Raw genomic sequence first — 18923 nt, forward strand, 5'->3', positions numbered from 1 at the left:
CTCGAAAAGTTTTTGACTAGTTCATTTCTCATTTTTTTGGATATACTCCAGTAAACTTTCCGACAGACATAGGTTATATCCCTTTAAAATATATACAGTATATAAATATATATGTAATACGTAAATGGAAAACGTTGTTAGCAATAATTTCGTAAATTTCTTGGCCATTTTACTTCAATTCGTGACGTGATATTCAGATGACATGCTAAATGAAAAAGCCTACGTATTTCTTTAAACAATAATCTACAGATTTTATGTTAAAACTTACTAAGAGAGAAAATGCTGCTCTGTGAAATTTTGTCAGTTCATTTTCTTTTACGAACTCAGTTGTGACTGAGGTATTACGTTATTAATTCCATTAGGCAAATTGTTTCTTCCATATATATTCTTTATCTTTATGTACAATTTTAAAAGTTGGTTGGTTGTTTCGTAGGTTTGGGAGAGGGGACCAAACGTCGTGGTCATCGGTGCCATCGGATTAAGGAAGGATGGGGAAGGAAGTCGGCCGTGCCCTTTTAGAGGAACCATCCCGGCATTTGCCTGAACAGTTTTATGGAAATGACGGAAAATCTAAATCAGCATGGCCGGACGCGGGTTTGAATCGTCGCCTCCAGAACATGGGTCCAGTGCGCTCACAGCGCCACCTCACTCGGTTATAATTTTAAACAAAATTGTATACGCGCTACTGTTTTCGTACACAGAACTGTTTTCTTCATCGAAGTCAGTATCAAGAGGAAACAGGAATGTTGTATTTATGACTTACCTAATTATGATTAGAATACTACTATGGAAACTGAATCATCTGAAACTTCGCAATCCTTCCCCTTCATAGATTAAAAGTATAGAAATACTGTCGTTGAAGCTATGATCCTCACAGACCCAGCAACTGGGTCCTGTACCCTTTATGTTAATGATCGTAATCGATTTTCTCTTTCATTTTAAGTGGCATCATTCCTAATCGAGGTTTCTTCAGCAAAAACAATAAACGAAGCTCATGGTCAGAGAGAGAGAGAGAGCGAGAGAGAAAGATGGAGGGAGGGAGGGCGGAAGGGGGAAGAGGAAATGGACAAAGAGGGGGAAGGGGTGAAAATGACCTAAGACATGGGGCAGGGAGAGCCAGAGAGAGAAAGGGATGGGGAGGATGTGGAGAGCAACTGGAGAGATCCCTCCTCTTCCCCTTATATTAAAGATCCTAACCGATTTAACGCTTCATTTTAAGTGACTTCATTTCCCTTTCTTTCGCAATAACTATAAATGAAACTCAGGACCAGAGAGAGAGGGGGTAGGAAGAGGAGATGGACAAAGCGGGGCAAGGGGATGAAAATCACCCGAGCCGAGGGGCAGGAAGTGACAGAGAAATAAAGAGATGAGGAGGAGATGGAGAGTGATGGAGGGCGGGGTGGGGGGGGGGGGGTGGAGATGAGCACTGTGAGGGGGGAGTAATAAGAGACGAGCAATGAGAGGGGAGAGTAATAGGAGATGAGCAATGAGAGGGAAGAGTAATAGGAGATGAGAAATCAGAGGGCGGTGAAGAGGAGGAGATACGGAATAGAAGGAGAGGAAGGACATACACAAGGTGAAGAAAAAATGCCACACTTGGAGCACTTGGAGGTTGGTAGGCGATTCCTCATCCAGATACGACGAAAGTTTACCAGGCAAATAAAATTGGGTACATTTTGAATACATGTGTATGAAATGGAGGAGCTGGCAACACTGTCATAATCTACAGAAGAATATGTATCATACCGCACTAACGTACCAGCTGCCACAGATCACAGAGGGACATTAAATCCACATCCACCATGGAATTATTGCTCGACAGGCATGTCCGAAAGAAGATTGCACCGTTCTACTTAACAACAGAGCTGCTGCAATGTCGTATTTTTCCGCCGGTATCTGGCAGCGAATTTCAATTAAAATGTCATTCACCGTATGAGAATTACATAATGTGTGTACGAGCACAAGTTGGGACGTAAGAACGACGACATGTGGAAGTTTGGGTCTGGGCGTGAGTCATGCACGGATAGCCAAAGCGCGCAAGGCGACTGCTAGCAAAGAGCGGGAAATCCGGGTTCGTGTCCTGGACCGGCACAAATTTTCATCGTCGTCATTCCCTTATAAAGCTGATTTCTTTTTCCTTGAGTCATCAACCTTCTGACTGGTTTGCTGCAGCCCGCCCGCTCGCCACAAACTTCTCTCCTATGCCAACCTCTCCAGCTCAGTGTAATACTTGCGACATACGTCCTCAATTACTTGCTAGTCTAGTACCATAGACATTAACATCTTAACAGATAGGTGCTCTACCGTCCTGTCCCTTCCTCTTGCCAGTGTTTTCCACATATTCGTTTCCTCGCTGATTCTGCGGAGAAACTCCTCATTCCTTCGTGTATCAGTCCATCTAATTTTCAACGTTCTTCCACCACATCTCAAACGCTTGGATACTCTTCTTTTCCGGTTTTTCCACAGTCCTTGTTTCACTACCACATAATGCTGTGCTCCAAACATACATTCTAAGAAATTTCTTCCTCAGTTTAAGGCCTATTTTTGATACTAGTAGACCTCTCTTGGCTAGGAATGACGTTTTTGCCAATGCTTGTCTGTTTTGATGTCCCTCTTGCTCCGTCCATCATGGGTTACTTTACTGCCTGGTAGTAAAATTCCTTAACTTCATCTACTTCGTGATCACCAATCCTGATGTTAAGTTTCCCTCTGTTGTCAGTTCTGCTACTACTCATTACTTTCTTCTTTCTTCGATGTACCCGTAATCCATGTTTTGTACTCATTAGTCTGTTCATTCTGTTCACAAGAACCGGTAATTCTTCATCCCTTTGAGTGACGATAACAATGTCATCAACGAACCTTATCATTGATGTATTTCACCTTGCTTCTTCAGTGTATAAATAGAACAGTAGGAGCGAAAGACTACATCACTGTCATACACACTTTTTAATCCGAGTTCTTCCTTCTTGGTCTTTCACTCTTATTGTTCCCTCTTGTCTCTTGTACATACTGTCTATTACCAGCATTTCCCTATGGCTTACTCCTAATTTCTCAATATTTATGACACCTTGCTACATTTGACACTGTCTATCGCTTTCTCTAGATCGGTAAGTCCTATGAACGTTCTTGATTTCTCTTTAGCCTTGCTTCCATTACCAACCGCAACATTATAATTGTCTCCCTTGTGTCTTTACCTTCTCTAAAGCCAAGCTGATAGTCATCTAACACATCCTTAATTTTCTCTTCTGGTCTTCTGCCAATTATTCTTGTCAGCAACTTGAACGCGTGAGCTGCTAAGGTGATTATGCGATAATTCTCGCACTTTTAGACCGTTACAGTCTTTTGAACTTTGTGGCTGATGTTTTTCCGAAAGTCAGGTGGTATATTGCGACACACATACATTCTACACACGAATGTGAATACCAGTATCCGTTTTGCCTCCATTCCCCAACGATTTTATAAATTCTGTTGGAAAGTTGTCTATTACTTTCTGCCTTATTCTGTCTTAAGTCTTCTAAAGCTCTTTTAAATTTTGACTTTAACGCTGGATCCACTATCTCTTCTAAATATAATTCTTGTCACATCAGACAAATTTTGCCCCTCATTACAGCCTTCAGTGTACTAGTGTACTCTTTCCACGTCTCCGCTGTCTCCTCTGCATTTAACAGTGGAATTCCCGTTGTACTCTTACTGTTACCACTCTTGCTTTTAATTTTATCGAAGGTTGTTTTGAGTTTCCTATATGCTGAGTCAGTCCTTTGGGCAATCATTTCTTTTTCAGTTTCTTCACACTTTTCCTGCACTCGTTTCGCCTTAGTTTCACTGCACTTCCTACTGATTTCATTTCTAAGTGACTTATATTTCTGTATTCCTGAATTTTCTCGAACTTATTTGTACTTGCTTCTTTCATCGATCAACTGAAGCATTTCTCGTGTTAACCACGGTTTCTTCGCAGTTACGCTCTTTGTATCTATGTTTTCGTTTCCCACCTCTGTGATTGCTCTTTTTAGAGATTACTATTCCCCTTCAACTGAACTGCCTTGTGAGCTATTCCTTATCGCAGTATCTACAGCCACGGATAACTTAGAGCATATCTCTTCATTCCTTTGTACTTTCATATCCCACTTCCTTGCGCACTGACTCTTCCTGACTAGGCTCTTGAACTTCAGCCTACTTGCCATCACTACTAAAGTGTGATTTGAGTCCATATCTGCTCTTGGGTACGCCTTTCAATCCAATATCGGATTTCGGAATCTCTGCCTGACCGTGATGTAATCTGACTGAAATCTTCCCGTATCCCCCGGCCTTTTGTGAGTATAGGTCGACCTCTTGTGGTTCTTGAACAACTGATAGTTGTTCATATTCACGAGAGGGAATATATTTCATGAGAAAGAATGTTTGATGTGAACTCAACCTGAATGTCACCGATTCTGCGGAGCCATCCCCCACGGCATTGCCTCATCTCAGTGAGGTAATCTAACATCTCCAGCACACAGCAGAGTTCATGCTACGTGTTCTCGGCCACGTTGCAATGCAGTTACAAGATTACCAGAGCCTCGTTTTTGTTTTTTTGTATTTTTTTAATAACGTTTCTGTCAAACCTACTGATGGAAATGAGTCTTGCTACATACACTTTTTTCTTGAACTGAGATGAAGAATCCCTTACCGACCGCAAAGTGTAGCTCTTTTTTCTGCACCTTGTACACAATTCCCAGACATATTTAGCGATTGAGAAGCTTTTCCAGGTTCGCTAGTAAATTATATAAGCAAATCTTTCTCGATAATCAGTCTACCTGTTAGTGATAACCATATCAAAACACCTGAAGTAGTTTCTGAGAGCACCTTTCACATAGTCGGCGGCGGACTCAATGGCTCTGAGCACTATGCGACTTAACTTCTGAGGTTATCAGTCGCCTAGAACTTAGAACTAATTAAACCTAACTAACCTAAGGACATCACACACATCCATGCCCGAGGCAGGATTCGAACCTACGACCGTAGCAGCAGCGCGATTCCGGACTGAAGCGCCTAGAACCGCTCGACCACAACGGCCTGCAACGCCTTCATGGTGGGATTTCGCCGTACACCGGATCTAAACCTTCTTTGGTTTTCCGATCGAGGACAGAGCAACGTCCTGCCTCCTTATGTTTATAGACGAGTGTCATTTGTAATGCTCGCCAGAAATTTGTCTACGTTGCCTGCAGTTCGTTTGAGGCAGCTTGGCGCTTGCATGCCGCTTGGTTTTGAACGTAAATACTGTTGCATTCCCGAATTTAGCATTTATATGATGTTTATTTGGAGGGGCCGTTGGCATGTGCGCAATTCCCTCCGGTATGAAAATTGGCTCATCTGTTTACAGCGTGTTTTTTTTTCTTTTTAAATTTCGGACGAAATATTTTAAGTAAAGTTCAGACTGTTGTTTTCTTGTGATTCTGATTTTAACGCCTTGTAACCTGTGCTCAATTTTAACCCTAGATTCCATATTACCACTGTGTTGAGAAAGGGGACCAACTTTAATCAGTGGCAGTGACTTTGTTCTTGGAGGCCGGCGCTTCAGTCTGGAACCGCGTGACCGCTACGGTCAAAGGTTCGAATCCTGTCTCGGGCATGGATGTGTGTGATGTCCTTAGGTTAGTTAGGTTTAAGTAGTTCTAAGTTCTAGGGGACTGATGACCCCAGATATTAAGTCCCATTGTGCTCAGAGCCATTAGCATTAGCACTTTGTTCTTGGAGTCAGTAGTATATCTCTCTCCCGACCTTTTACTACAATAAACAATTTCATATGGAAACCAAAACACTTGTTCTACATTTAAAGCATAGATAACCTATAATTCTCGGTTGCTGCCTTGGTTACACCCACTGTAAGTGTGATATCTTTCAGAGCTGGGCCAAAAGCTTTGTTTTTCTTTTACTCTTCCACTATTAAAGAAAATGTTTGCTGTATATGTTGCAGCGGTCAACTAACTCTCGCTTGCCTTATTTTGGAAAAGAATTTCTTGTGGTTAATAAAGTTTTGGAGGACGTACTTAATGACAAATGATGTTCACTTGTTTCCCTTAGTCCTTCCTTTAAGACTTTACTACTGGTGCTCTCTAACTAGGTACACGCCCTTGCCGCACGTTCTAAAATAATTCTACAGTTTTGTAATGGCAATGGAATGAACAGAATTTTCTTACAAAAATGTCGACGTACATTTTACACATGATTTCACAACGTAGAAAAGCTATTTCTCATTCGGCCAAATCATACAAATGTGTTCTACCATGTGAACGATAATTTTTCCGGCCGGAGTGGCCGTGAGTTTCTAGGCGCTACAGTCTGGAGCCGAGCGACCGCTACGGTCGTAGGTTCGAATCCTGCCTCGGGCATGGATGTGTGTGATGTCCTTAGGTTAGTTAGGATTAACTAGTTCTCAGTTCTAGGCGACTGATGACCTCAGAAGTAAAGTCGCATAGTGCTCAGAGCCATTTTTTTGAACGATAATTCTCGCCTTAATAGAGTGCCAGTATGTTTATTGTATTTTGCGGGCCTCAGAGTCGGCAGCAGTGATGAGGCGCAACATTCATAGATCCCTTTGGAATCTCAGGAAGCCATAAACTCCATCTTTATTTTGCTGAACGTAATAAGCCTCTCACAGTCCATCTTTTGCATGTGGAAACGTCGCCTTCTTGGACCTAAGGAAAGAAACCTTGAATTCCACCGACTGTCGTCCGAAGTCTGCACGTTCTAGGATTGAGATCGATCGTACTGAGATGATGCACGTGTTGATTTCAAAAGATCGGGTGTCTTCGGGCGACATCGGTAATCAGCGGAACTCCAAAATGTCGGTGCTACCGTGAACGCAGACTAAGGTTTGCGGAAGACAACATAAATCACGGCTCATATGGAAAATATAGTTGACTTCACTCTCTGTAATTGCTAGTGGCACAGGAAAGGGAATTACAAGCGGTAGTAAAAGACACTCTCCACCGTGGACCGCATGATGAAGGATGCGGTTGTAGATATTGATTTGCGACAATATGACAAAAGTTATCAGTTGTTGCCCGTGGAAGCTGAATAACGCTAAGAAGAACAGGGCTATCTGGACCGTATTAGATCCGGGTTCGCAAGGAACTGATTGTGCGTTTGGTGTTCTACATATTTCACACGGTCGCAGGTGAAGTACTGCCGGCTGAAAGCGAACAATGATGAAGTTAATTTCTGTGCCCGTTAAGTGCATTTCATTGCAGCTTATGGATCTTCCCCACATTTTTGAGTTTTGTCAATAACAACTTGTTGTATGCTAAGAAATTTCTGCTTTATGAAACGTCGAGAGTAATTAGCTCCCTAGCAACGGTTAATAAGATTGATAGGCAAGCGCACAATAAATTTGAAATCCTTCTGCAGTATTGTTCTATTACGAAACATAGCCGACGTAGTGTCACACGGGGCTACCCCATTTTATAGAAGCAGTTCAAATGCAAAACGTCATTACTGTCACAGCTGTCAAACTCCACAAAGATTAAGGCTTTGAAATCGCCTTCAATAGGAATGTTGGCAACGGAATGGATTAGTGTGACAAACAAAGTTACCAAGTCATTATAATTGCAACGATCAAAGCCAAACTTTATTCAACAGGATCCCATGCTAGTGTAGGTAAGGAACTGACAAAAAATCTTAAAGCTGGTAGAAATACAGTAATCTAGTAATTCTGGAACATTATTGTTGTGAGGATGAAATAGGTATAGAACTACCTGGAAACAAAGGAAAAAAAAGAGGTGAGAGGAGGGAAACATATGAAGAAACGACATTTATATTTACAGATTCAAGTGGTTATAGCAAAACCCCTACTTAAAAAATCAGAAGAAAGTAATAAATAAATTGAAAAACTAGGAGACAAGGAAAGATATCAAGTCCACTGCAATATGGCTACCCAAAGATTTAAAAATCCAGTGCCAGATTACTCGGTATTTAGTTTTAGATGAAACTAAAATGAATAAGACAGCGGCGACTACTTTACTCATGACCTACATAGTAGTAAGATTAAGAGACTATTCTCTGCAATTGTGACTACTAAAGTAAGTGAAAATCCCGAAGGTAGTTCAATAGGAAGGTAAGTATAAGCAAGGAATAAAATAGGGCAAGCTATGCCACCATAATGCAACATGCTGAAATTCCAATCACTTTTTGTTCACCTTTACGAAACGTATCAACAATGATGTCAAAGCGACTAGAAATGCCAAAAAATTGTCATCATAGCGTTCAAAGAGGCACAAGCTAATAAAAGTAAGAATTGCCAGTATCATTATGATGTCTAAAGCATGTAAGTAACTGAGTTGAATACATAAGTAACTGAGTTGTAAAATAAATACATACGGAAATCAAAATTAGAGAAATGTAGGAGGAAAAGGTTTCGTGATCCTCGAAAAGTAACTCACAACTTACGCAACGAAGTGGCGATACCTCAGCCTGGCATGTGCAAGAACGATATTAATTTTCATGCGACAGGAAAACAGCCGGCCGGTGTGGCCGAGCGGTTCTAGGCGCTTCAGTCTGCAACCGCGCGACCACTACGGTAGCAGGTTCGAATCCAACCTCGGGCATGGATGTGTGTGAAGTCCTTAGGTTAGTTAGGTTTAAGTAGTACTAAGTTCTAGGGTACTGATGACCTCAGCTGCTACGTCCCATAGTGCTCAGAGACATTTGACAAGAAAACGGCTGAGAAATAGGTTGTTTGGTTTCGAAAGCCCTATCTACTTTCGCTACCGAAAATCACTTGAACGACAAATAAAAAAAAAAAGTTTCTTCTACCACTGTGGCATTCTCCAGGACCGAACGGAACAGACACTTATGATGTCGAAATGTTCAGTTGAAGCAGCAGGTATTTGTAAAGATATCAAATATGTTATCGAATCTAAAATAGGAACGTCTCTATTTGGGAGATACCAAGTAAGTGATAGAGATCGTTCGGGTGTGGTTGTCGATCTTGCAAAGTATATGAAAATGACGTACGTTAATTAACCACCCTGCAAACTAATGGCTTAGGAGTCCCATGACTGCTAAATAAGGAAATAACTCGATTCATTTGATTTAGTCCGATAAATTTAAGGAATATACAAACATGATAATACTAATCTAAAACACTTTTGCGTATCTGACGAAGAAGTTGGAGAGAAAGGTCCTAATAGTCACACAAGTGAATTAATTGCAATCACAAAGCGCTCAGGAATTATTTTGATGTTAATTGAAAGACACGTAGTATTAAAGAAGGGAATACATCGTTCATGTGGTTGTAGTTGCATGCAAACTGTTCGTTGAATTAAAAGTGCAAGGCTTCAAAGCTGTGTTTACAGCTCGATCTCACCATAGTTGTAAGGTGTCAGGCAAATCCAACACCTTCCATGAAAACCCTGACATGATAAGCAAATCCAGTATTATGTCACATAGCTCCGAATAAATCGTGACATTAAATTAACCAAAGTAATATGAGTAACGAGTGAGCAAATGGAATACCACAGACTAACACAAGAATGCCTAAATGCATGTCATACCTTCCCACCGTGAGACAGACGCAGTTCCGAGGGGAGAAACGAGAACAGAAGCCGAGAGCAGAACCGTGTTAAGCTTGAAGGCCCTACGATAAGGGACTGACACCCACGTGGCCAGCTAACCGCTAGGACCACACTACCCGCAAGTTTTAGCGTGAGACTTTTTCGCGTCTCTGTTACGTTAGGACCACCCCCCAGCCCATGTTAAAAAAGAACAGTATAGATCTTACGATAACGCTAAAAGGACCACACCAGCTGCAAGTTTTAGCGTGAGACTTTTTCGCGTCTCTGTTACGTTGCAAACTTTAAAAACATTGCCCCACCACGAAAAGTATAACGTTTCTCATTGGATAGACAGAATTTTTGTAGGCGGAGCTTAAGGTTAACATTGAGACCCTAATTGGTCAGATGAAAACACAGCCAGATAGTTTTTTTTAAACCAACTTCGGTAAATTGTAGTAAGGAGAAGTTAGGAGAGAGTTGCTTCTGAGACAGCGAGGTGAGCGGAGCTGTGCTGCCCGCCGCCCCCTGACGAACACCGACAAAGTAATGAACGCACGCGATGCCGCATAACAGCGCATAAAGCTTCACTCAGAGCTGCAGAAGTCTCATCTGTTACACCCCCTTTTTGCGTAATACTAGTGTCGATCGTCAATTAAAGCTCATGGTGTTCACATTTGCCACTTGAAGTAAAAATCTGAAACGCGATGATTTTTCTGTTATATAGTTACTGAGAAGCCACATCAACCACTGTAATTTACGACAAGTTAGATAAGTAATTAAAGATAATTGAGGGTCACTGTAGACCATTTTGATAGTTTTCTCTCTTGTGCAACTTAATTTAAACCTAGATTATAGATGTGATATGGCATAGGTCATCCTTCGATCCATTGTAGAACTTGGAAACCCATTCAGGGAATATTCGTTCACACATTTTTGTTGAACGCAGTTGGTTTTTATCGTCCTGTATTAAAATATTTCCTTTTATCAATAGTGCAATTTATAATAAATGTTTTGTGAGTAGAATAAAATTTCCAATGGTAAACTTAACTGCTTTTTCGACGTTATTTTACCAGCTAACTAAAAATAGGAAAGCCTTGAACCCCTTCCACTAAATTTAGTTAGTATTAAGATTCTTTTACAGGGAGTGCAGTGGAGCTGACGCTGAAATCATTAAGTATTTGGTTATATCATCGCTAGTCTCACTGAACTCTTCTGAATTCTACATGCCATGTGTGGTCTGGCGTCTCCTTACCAGCAACAGGTCCCAGGTTCAAACTAGGCGAAAGTGGTAGGGAGACACGATGTAGAACAAACAGACACCACGCAGAATGTTAGATAGTGTTGCAGGTGGAGGCTGAAGTGGCCGCAGAAATCAGTCATTGGTGGCACCAATGAACCTTGCCAATGGCAAAGCCAAATCACTTTCCTCTATGTCAATACATCAGCTCTGACTTCGGCAGGGTGGCGGCGTCTCTCGTCAGATGATGTTGCAGATGTTGCTGGAGAAGTTAAAGCGATTTTTTGAAGGGATGTTTCTTCGCGGGAACCTCACATTGCCATGTTTCGCATCTCCTACTGCGTTCATATTAGCTGGGCTTTGAGTCTTCCAAGTGCCGACGAATCAATTTGCTTCTTGGAACATGCTTGTCCCTTCTCTGGGCTATATTCTCTTTGGTTAACCAGTAATGGGGGTTTACACCGAAAAAAGTCGTCTTACTGTCTCTCCATAGCTATCTTTGACCAATGAGGCCACCCTCATCGGCACAGCCGAACTTCTCTGTGTAACCTCTTTATTTATTTATTTGAGCCAACCCCTGTTATTTTTATAGCGACTGATCATTTAGTTTTGGTTACTACAAACATCGTGGTGCCTCATGCTTTCGAAGGCCAAAAACTGCGGGTCCGATTTCAAGATGTTTTTCTGTGGCACGAGAAAAACATAGATATTTTTTGTCTACAATACTGCCTTCTGCAAAATAACTTTCCCTCCTCCCACTTTCCGATGTAACCTACTTTGCAGCACGGGGCTCCTGCACCACATTGCCGTCTTATTTATGTCCATGATGCCTGGGTGCGCCGGTGCAGAAAATGAAAAGAATTGTCTGGTCTATGGGCTACTGGTCTGCGCCTTCCCCAGGCGTCCTTCCACGAAATGCCTAGGAGTTAGCCAGCCTGCTTTTACTCCTTGGGAGCCCACGTACTTCTGCACTGTCCAGAATGCTTTCAACATCCACTCATTATAGAGCTTGCTACTTGAATTAAGAGAAAATGGAGAAAATCGTTAGATTATTCGGTTTCCAACACTTTGTAATGTTACGGTTAATCATTTTCTCCAATAGCCATTATATATGGCAATCAATTAGGTCTTGGAACGTGGGAGATGAGGAACTGGAAGAATTAAAGCTGTGTAGAGGGGTTGTGAGTCGCGCTTGGGTAGTTCAGTTGGTAGAGCACTAGTCCTTAAAAGGCAAAAGTCCTGAGTTCGAGTCTCGATCTGGCAAGCAGTTATAGTTCACCAGGAAGTTTCAAATGGGTCTTTCATTATGAATGTACGTACTCTTAAGTGACCGTTTCCTGAAAAACGTTGCTGAACATAAACTACCGTTATCCCCTCTCATGCAACTACTTGGATTAGCTAGTCCAAAAATCGGAGGAATAAAAGCGAACTACAGAGCGTTTCGTCTCTGGTTTGATCACTTCTTTTTGTCGTCAGTTCTCTGACTGGTCTGATGCGGCCCTCCACTAATTCCTCTGTTGTGCTGACCTCAACATCTCGGTGAAGCACTTTATGGATATTACAAACAAAAACAAAGTGCATGTGTAAGAAATAGATTCAACCCATATGTTGAACGATATATATCTCTCTTTCATAAACATTGTTCAACATAGTGTACACAGCAGCAGTGTGGAGTGTGCATCACACATTGCACCGCACCGGTGGGTAATCACAGAGAACAATGGAAAAACCACACGATTGCAGGATCACAGCCGAGAGGGAGGAAAAAGGGTAAAAAGTACCATTGCCTTTGCTCCCTATATCACAGAACAATTGCAGTATTACGAATTTCAAAAAAACAACAAGCGAGCTTTTGAAACTAAATCTGAAATCAAATTATGAGAGCGCGCCCTTTCATTGGCCAGTTGGGCAACAAACATATTGTACTGCAAGCGGTCCTCCTTTTTTTAGCGCGGCCGCTTGCACCGGATGTCCCAGCAGAGACGATTGTTTTGTCAGTTTAATTGGGAGGGATTTGTTTAAGTATCCCGGCAGCGCGGCCGCTGTAATTGCAGCGGGATGCGAGCGCGGTGTTAACGCGACATAATTAGGGCCCCTCTGGCGACTGCAGCGGCGCGGGCGGCGTCCGCTGGCCGCGACCGGCCGTGGGCGGCGCAGCCCTTTGTCGGGCGACCAGGTGGCACCGCTCCAAAAACGAACCCCTCCGCCGCCCCTTCCGCCGAAATATCGGGTCGCCTGCTGCTTGGAAAGGGGGGTGGGGGGGGGGGGGGGGTGGGAAGTACTGTTTGCCTCTCAGCCCGCGCTGCCGCCCTTTTTGTTTATCGCTGCGCTCCGCCGCGTGTGTTTCCCCTCCACTGGCGATCCCTCTCGCCTTTGAGTCGGAAGATACGATTTCCCTTTTGGATCAGACGCCGTCCTTACGGCGTTCGTGACACCCGAGAATGGCGTAAATAATTCAGCGGTGCGTTCGTGCGTGACGCTGGGAATCGTCGAAAGTTCCAGATTGTTTGGCTCCACTCTAGTTCTCTACACTAAACCCTATATCACAGATATCCATTAACTGATTATTTATTAGGGGCCGTTGCAGGCGATCTTCACGTTCACAAAATAATGGTGCAAAAATGGTTCAAATGGCTCTGAGCACTATGGGACGTAACAGCTGAGGTCATCAGTCCCATAGAACTTAGAACTACTTAAACCTAACTAACCTAAGCACATCACACATATCCATGCCCGAGGCAGGATTCGAACGTGCGACCGTAGCGGTCGCGCGGTTCCAGACTGAAACGCCTAGAACCGCTCGGCCACTCCGGCCGGCCAAAATAATGAAAAGAGCCAAGCTATCGTGTATGTGATTAAATGTATACATTCGTTTGAAGTGCAAGTACTAGGGGTGGGTTAACGATCTTCGAGTTGGAACGAGTGCGAATTTTTCCGATACGCCACAGAGCTCGAAATAGTATTGAGTGCTGCTCTAACAATCACTTGATATCTGACTGCGAGGCGTGAGAGCAAGTGATCGTGAGAAACTAAAATACTTCCACGAGAACAAGCTACAACGTTGCTTTCAATCTAACAGTTTCGTGAAACAGGGTTGGAAACGGTAATAAAGCTTACCACCGCAAAAATTTCTGTTGAATTCGGAATAACTTACAGTAACTCTCATCCTGAATTTATGGTGGTATTTTACGTAAAGTTAACAGTGAAAGGCGATATTATGATACTTCAGAAATATTACTCGGCCTTCAGTCCGATATATGTATTATCTACTTATTAGAGTCTATAATAATTTACCAAATGAGCTTTTCGATCTCTGTCCAAGTATTAGAACAACGTGTAAAATCATCCTCAAAAAAATATGGCAACATTCATATCAAACAAAGAAGAAGATTGATTGGAAATTAAATTCCTAATAAACAAAAGAACATTTGTGAGAAAAAGCGCTTACATGTAAACACTACCTGGAGCAAAAGGAAATGCTTTGTGTACATAAAAGTGCAGAAGTTACGTATCCAACAAATTTTTGTGGTGTACGTACTGTAAGACCTTCAGTACACACATCATCAGATTATTTGACTTGTCGCTCTAACGAAGTAGGCGAGTGTCACAATATGTCTCGTGGTCTTATCGTGGCGTGTTTATCTTCCGTCGTTAGGTCAGGCGATAGAAATGCCACTTGCACGCTTGGAGTAGCAGATTGACGGTGACCAACTTTAAACAGAACTTGATTAATTTTCACACACATTTATTAAAATAATAACAAGCATAAAAATTACTTAACTTGGTTCTGGATGCTTTTTACAATTGACAATCTGAAGTTCCTTTGGTATTGTTACGTTAATCTTATTCTCACATATCTCTGTTACTTGACAAAAGTGTCTATACATTTATCTTCCTGGCCATGTACAGGAATATGGTAATCTTATTAGGCGCAGACTGAAACTTGACTATAGACTGGTAGAACAGACAAATGTAGAACTCATACTGACTGGTACAGACTGGTGAAGACAAATGCAGACTGACTAATCGGAGGTCTGTACACTCGTTATAAACCCTCGCGCGTTCATGTATCACTGCGCGAGTGTGATCCACAAGGAGAAAAGGTTCTACGTTAGCGGCAATCTCATTGGCTGCGTTACATATTAATACGCGGATCGGCGGAAGCAGAATTTGGTCCGTCTTTATGGCAGCGCCATCTCGTAGTGCGGAGCCAGACGAGCACTGCGCCTGCACTGTTGTGCTTAGTGGGGCGCGCTCTACTGGAAAAGTTGTGTACGCGCTGACTACGCGGAACTATGTACACAAACATTTTTATTGCTTATGAAATGCAATTTATGTTCTGAAAGGATGTAAAATACACACTGGACTAACACTGAATGGTGTGCAGGTCTAATTTGTCGAAAACAGACAACAAATCAAACAAAGAAAACAGACAGGAGTCGCCGACTCCAAGTTCCTCTCTTCTGCATTCACGTTTCTTTTGCTACCAGTACTCCCAGCATATTTCTACCATTTACTGCATCATTTATGTGCTGTACCAAAACTACGAAGCCGCAGTTTTAGCAGAGCGCAACTCTAGGCCGAACTATTGTGAAAAAAAAGAGTCCGTTACTAAATTATCACTTGCGCGATTTTCGTCATGTTCGATCGACAGCAGCTTGTCAAAACAAGGCTGGGTAGATAGTCAAGTCCATGTTCAAAACACTGTGAAACGTAAACATGAGCAATCGTTTCCTTGTACCAGCATAACATAAAACTAATACTTTAGTCCATAATTCTGTATAATCACAACGTTATGTCATTGTAACTGCAAAAGATAAAAATAGTTGCTTAATAAATATGAACCAAAATCTCTTAGAAGTTTCATTATGAGTACGTAATAGCCGTACAAAAATATCAGCTTTCACACTCATTCACATATACAGGCCCGCAGTTCCGAGTACGTACCCTTGAACACTGGTACAGACTTACACGTCAGGTACTTTGGGAAACAGGGCTAACGAAAAGGTTGGTAGTTCGAGACTTGTACGCTTGAGGTGCTGGTGCAGACTTGTATACTACAGCCGTATCGTGTAATACCGGCTGAATCCATAACTCTCTCCGACAAAAACAGGAAATTACCTAAGTAGAACTCGACGCCTGGGCTCAGGAACGCACTTTCGAAACGTTTTAGGTTTTCCGTATACGAGAAGAAACCTAGTTGATCACGTCGGATCATAAATTCCTGACTTTCAAAATAAAAACCACTTTAAAACATAAATTCTTGTCCAGAGCGGCCACGAGTTGTTGTCTGAACCACACCAAGCCTGACGGGCGAAAACTCAATTTGGCGAGTTCCAAACCGCTCCATGACATAAATGAATAGACAGGTTGATTGTAATAACGTTTAGAAAACCTCAGCGTAGCAGGTGACGCTGAGACACATGGGGCCGTGAATGTCGGGAAATACACCAAAGGTGGATGAAAAATTTTGAATGTGTCACGTTATCAAATCACGTACCTCGCCGCACGTCCAGCGGTGGAGCCTACGTCATCCGGTGACGTCACATGTCACAGCTAATCTTCATGCCGAGATAAAACCTCCTTCCCATGGCGACTGAAATCTATAACCATTTGAACCTGCGCATCCCAGTCTCGGTCGCTCTCTGAAGCGTTTAATCCCGTACCCTTCCTCACATAACCAAAGTGGGCGGGGTAAACGAACGGGGCTAGCACACCTGGAGGGCTGGGAAATGATACGTTGCGAGGTCGTACCGAATCGAATTGGGAAAGAAGAAATTTATGCAGAACTCCATTAGGGCACATCCTGTGGCATCATGGAATAGTCACTTTGGTTATACGAGGAAGCGTGTGGTTGAACAATTTGAAGACCGGGCGAGACTTGACTAAAGGGTGAAGATGCAAAGGTGTGTCAGAACTCACCAGTAAATAAAACAGCATATCCAACGTAACGCTATTCTTTGTATTGTTTAAGCACTCAGATATCGGTAGTAACAATCTGAGGGCAAAACATGGGAGCCCGATTCTTAGCATAGTTGTGAGACGAGGTCTGCCTGCGAGAGTGGAAGTATCAGTGTCGGTCGACAGTTTGGAGACAGAAGACGTGTCACGCTGCCCTCACTTCGGTAATGGCAGATCTTACCACACTCAAGGCCTGATTTCATTTACATAGCCAGGAGAGATTTAGATGGCTGAACTAAGCTTGAAGATGGAATTCAAGGTAAAATTCGCAAGCATAGCGCAAAAGCAATTGCAGTATTACGCTCGTGATTGTTAGTCAAAGTTTGCAATAATCACATGTTTTGCATGTCAGTGAAAGAAGCCTCGTTATCCACCAAATAATAATTATTATTATTCTCCACATCTAAATAATATGCTGTGGTTACTAAATGTTAAAGTAGCTTTGAAATTGACATAATTTGTTAATCTGGCACTCAGCCATTATTGACACATACACTGTGTGATCAAAGTTATCCGGTCACCTCCAAAACCATATGTTTCTCATATTACGTGAAATGTGCTGCCACCTTCGGCCAGGTACTCCACATCAGCGACCTCAGTAGTCATTAGACATCGTGAGAGAGCAGAATGGGGCGTTCCACGGAACTCACGGACTTCGAACGTGGTCTGGTGATTGGGTGCCACTTGTGTCATACGTCTGTACGCGAGATTTCTACACTCCTAAACTTCCCTTAGGCCCACTGTTTCCGATGTGATAGTGAAGTGGAGAAGGGGCCAAATATAGCACAAAAGCGTACAGGCCGACCTCGTCTGTTGACTGACAGAGACCGCTGACTGTTGAAGAGGTCGTAATATGTAATAGGCAGACATCTGTCCGGATCATCACACAGGAATTCCAAACTGCATCAGGATCCACCGAAAGTACTATGACAGTTAGGCGGGAGGTGAGAAAACTTGGATTTCATGGTCGAGCGGCTGCTCTAAAAGGCCACACAGCACGTCTGTATATGCCAAACGACGCCTCGCTTGGTGTAACGCGCGGAAACATTGGACGATTGCAGAGTGGAAAAACGTTGTGTGGAGTGATTAATCTCGGCACACAATGTGGCTGTCCGATGGCAGGGTGTGGGTATGGCGAATGCCAGGTGAACGTCATTCGCCAGTGTATGTAGTGCCAACAGTAAAAATCGGAGGAGGTGGTGTTATAGTGTGGTCGTGTTTTCAAGGAGTGGGTTGCATCCCTTGTTGTTTTGCTTCGCACTATCACAGCACAAGCTTACGTTGATGTTTTAAGCACCATCTTGCTTCCCACTGTTGAAGAGCAATTCGGGGATGGCGATTGCATCGTTTTAACACGATGGAGCACCTGTTCATAGTGCACGGCCTGTGACGGAGTGGTTACACGACAGTAACGTCCCTGTAATGGACTGGCCTGCACAGAGTCCTGACCTGAATCCCATAAAACACATTTAGGATGTTTTGGAACGCCGACTTCGTGCCGGGCCTCACCGACCGTCTTCGATACCTCTCCTCAGTGCAGCGATGCGTGAAGAGTGGGCTACCATTCCCCAAGAAACCTTCCAGCACCAGTATGAACGTATGCATGCTTGAGTGGAAGCTGTCATCAAGGCTAAGGGTGGGCCAACACCATATTGAATTCCAACATTACCGATGGAGGGCGCCACGAAGTAGTGCGCCACGATCTAGTCACTCATTTTCAGCCAGGTGTCCGGATACTTTTGATCACATAGTGTATGTCATTTGTCACTGTCATTATTAATACTTGTTCATGATAGTTCTGAAGTTATAAACAGACTTAATTAATGAAATCCCTTCTCAAAAGTTATTTAGTAGTTAACAGGAACGAAGCAAACTCCTTTTTATTAAACTCATTGTTAGCAACAATAAGCTTTAGCCGCTGTTGCTGCATGCTGCTGCGCATTGCTGTAGACCACATGGAAAAAGGCAGTTATTTAAAGAGGTGAGGGTAGAACTCACTGGCACACAACATGTCATGTACTCTAGTCACGTAAATTCCGTTGCACAAGTCAGATTTTTTTTCAGTTGTAAATTTTTGTTCAAATCGCAGTCAAATAGCTTACCCATACGTTAGTTTTAAGTTTTTCATGTAACGATCTGTTGAGGGCTTAAATGACAGTGAAACTGACACATAGTGTTTCGCAAGTTAAATTTCG

Source organism: Schistocerca serialis, chromosome 5 (genome assembly GCF_023864345.2).
Source record: "Schistocerca serialis cubense isolate TAMUIC-IGC-003099 chromosome 5, iqSchSeri2.2, whole genome shotgun sequence".
Classification (NCBI taxonomy): Eukaryota; Metazoa; Arthropoda; class Insecta; order Orthoptera; family Acrididae; genus Schistocerca; species Schistocerca serialis.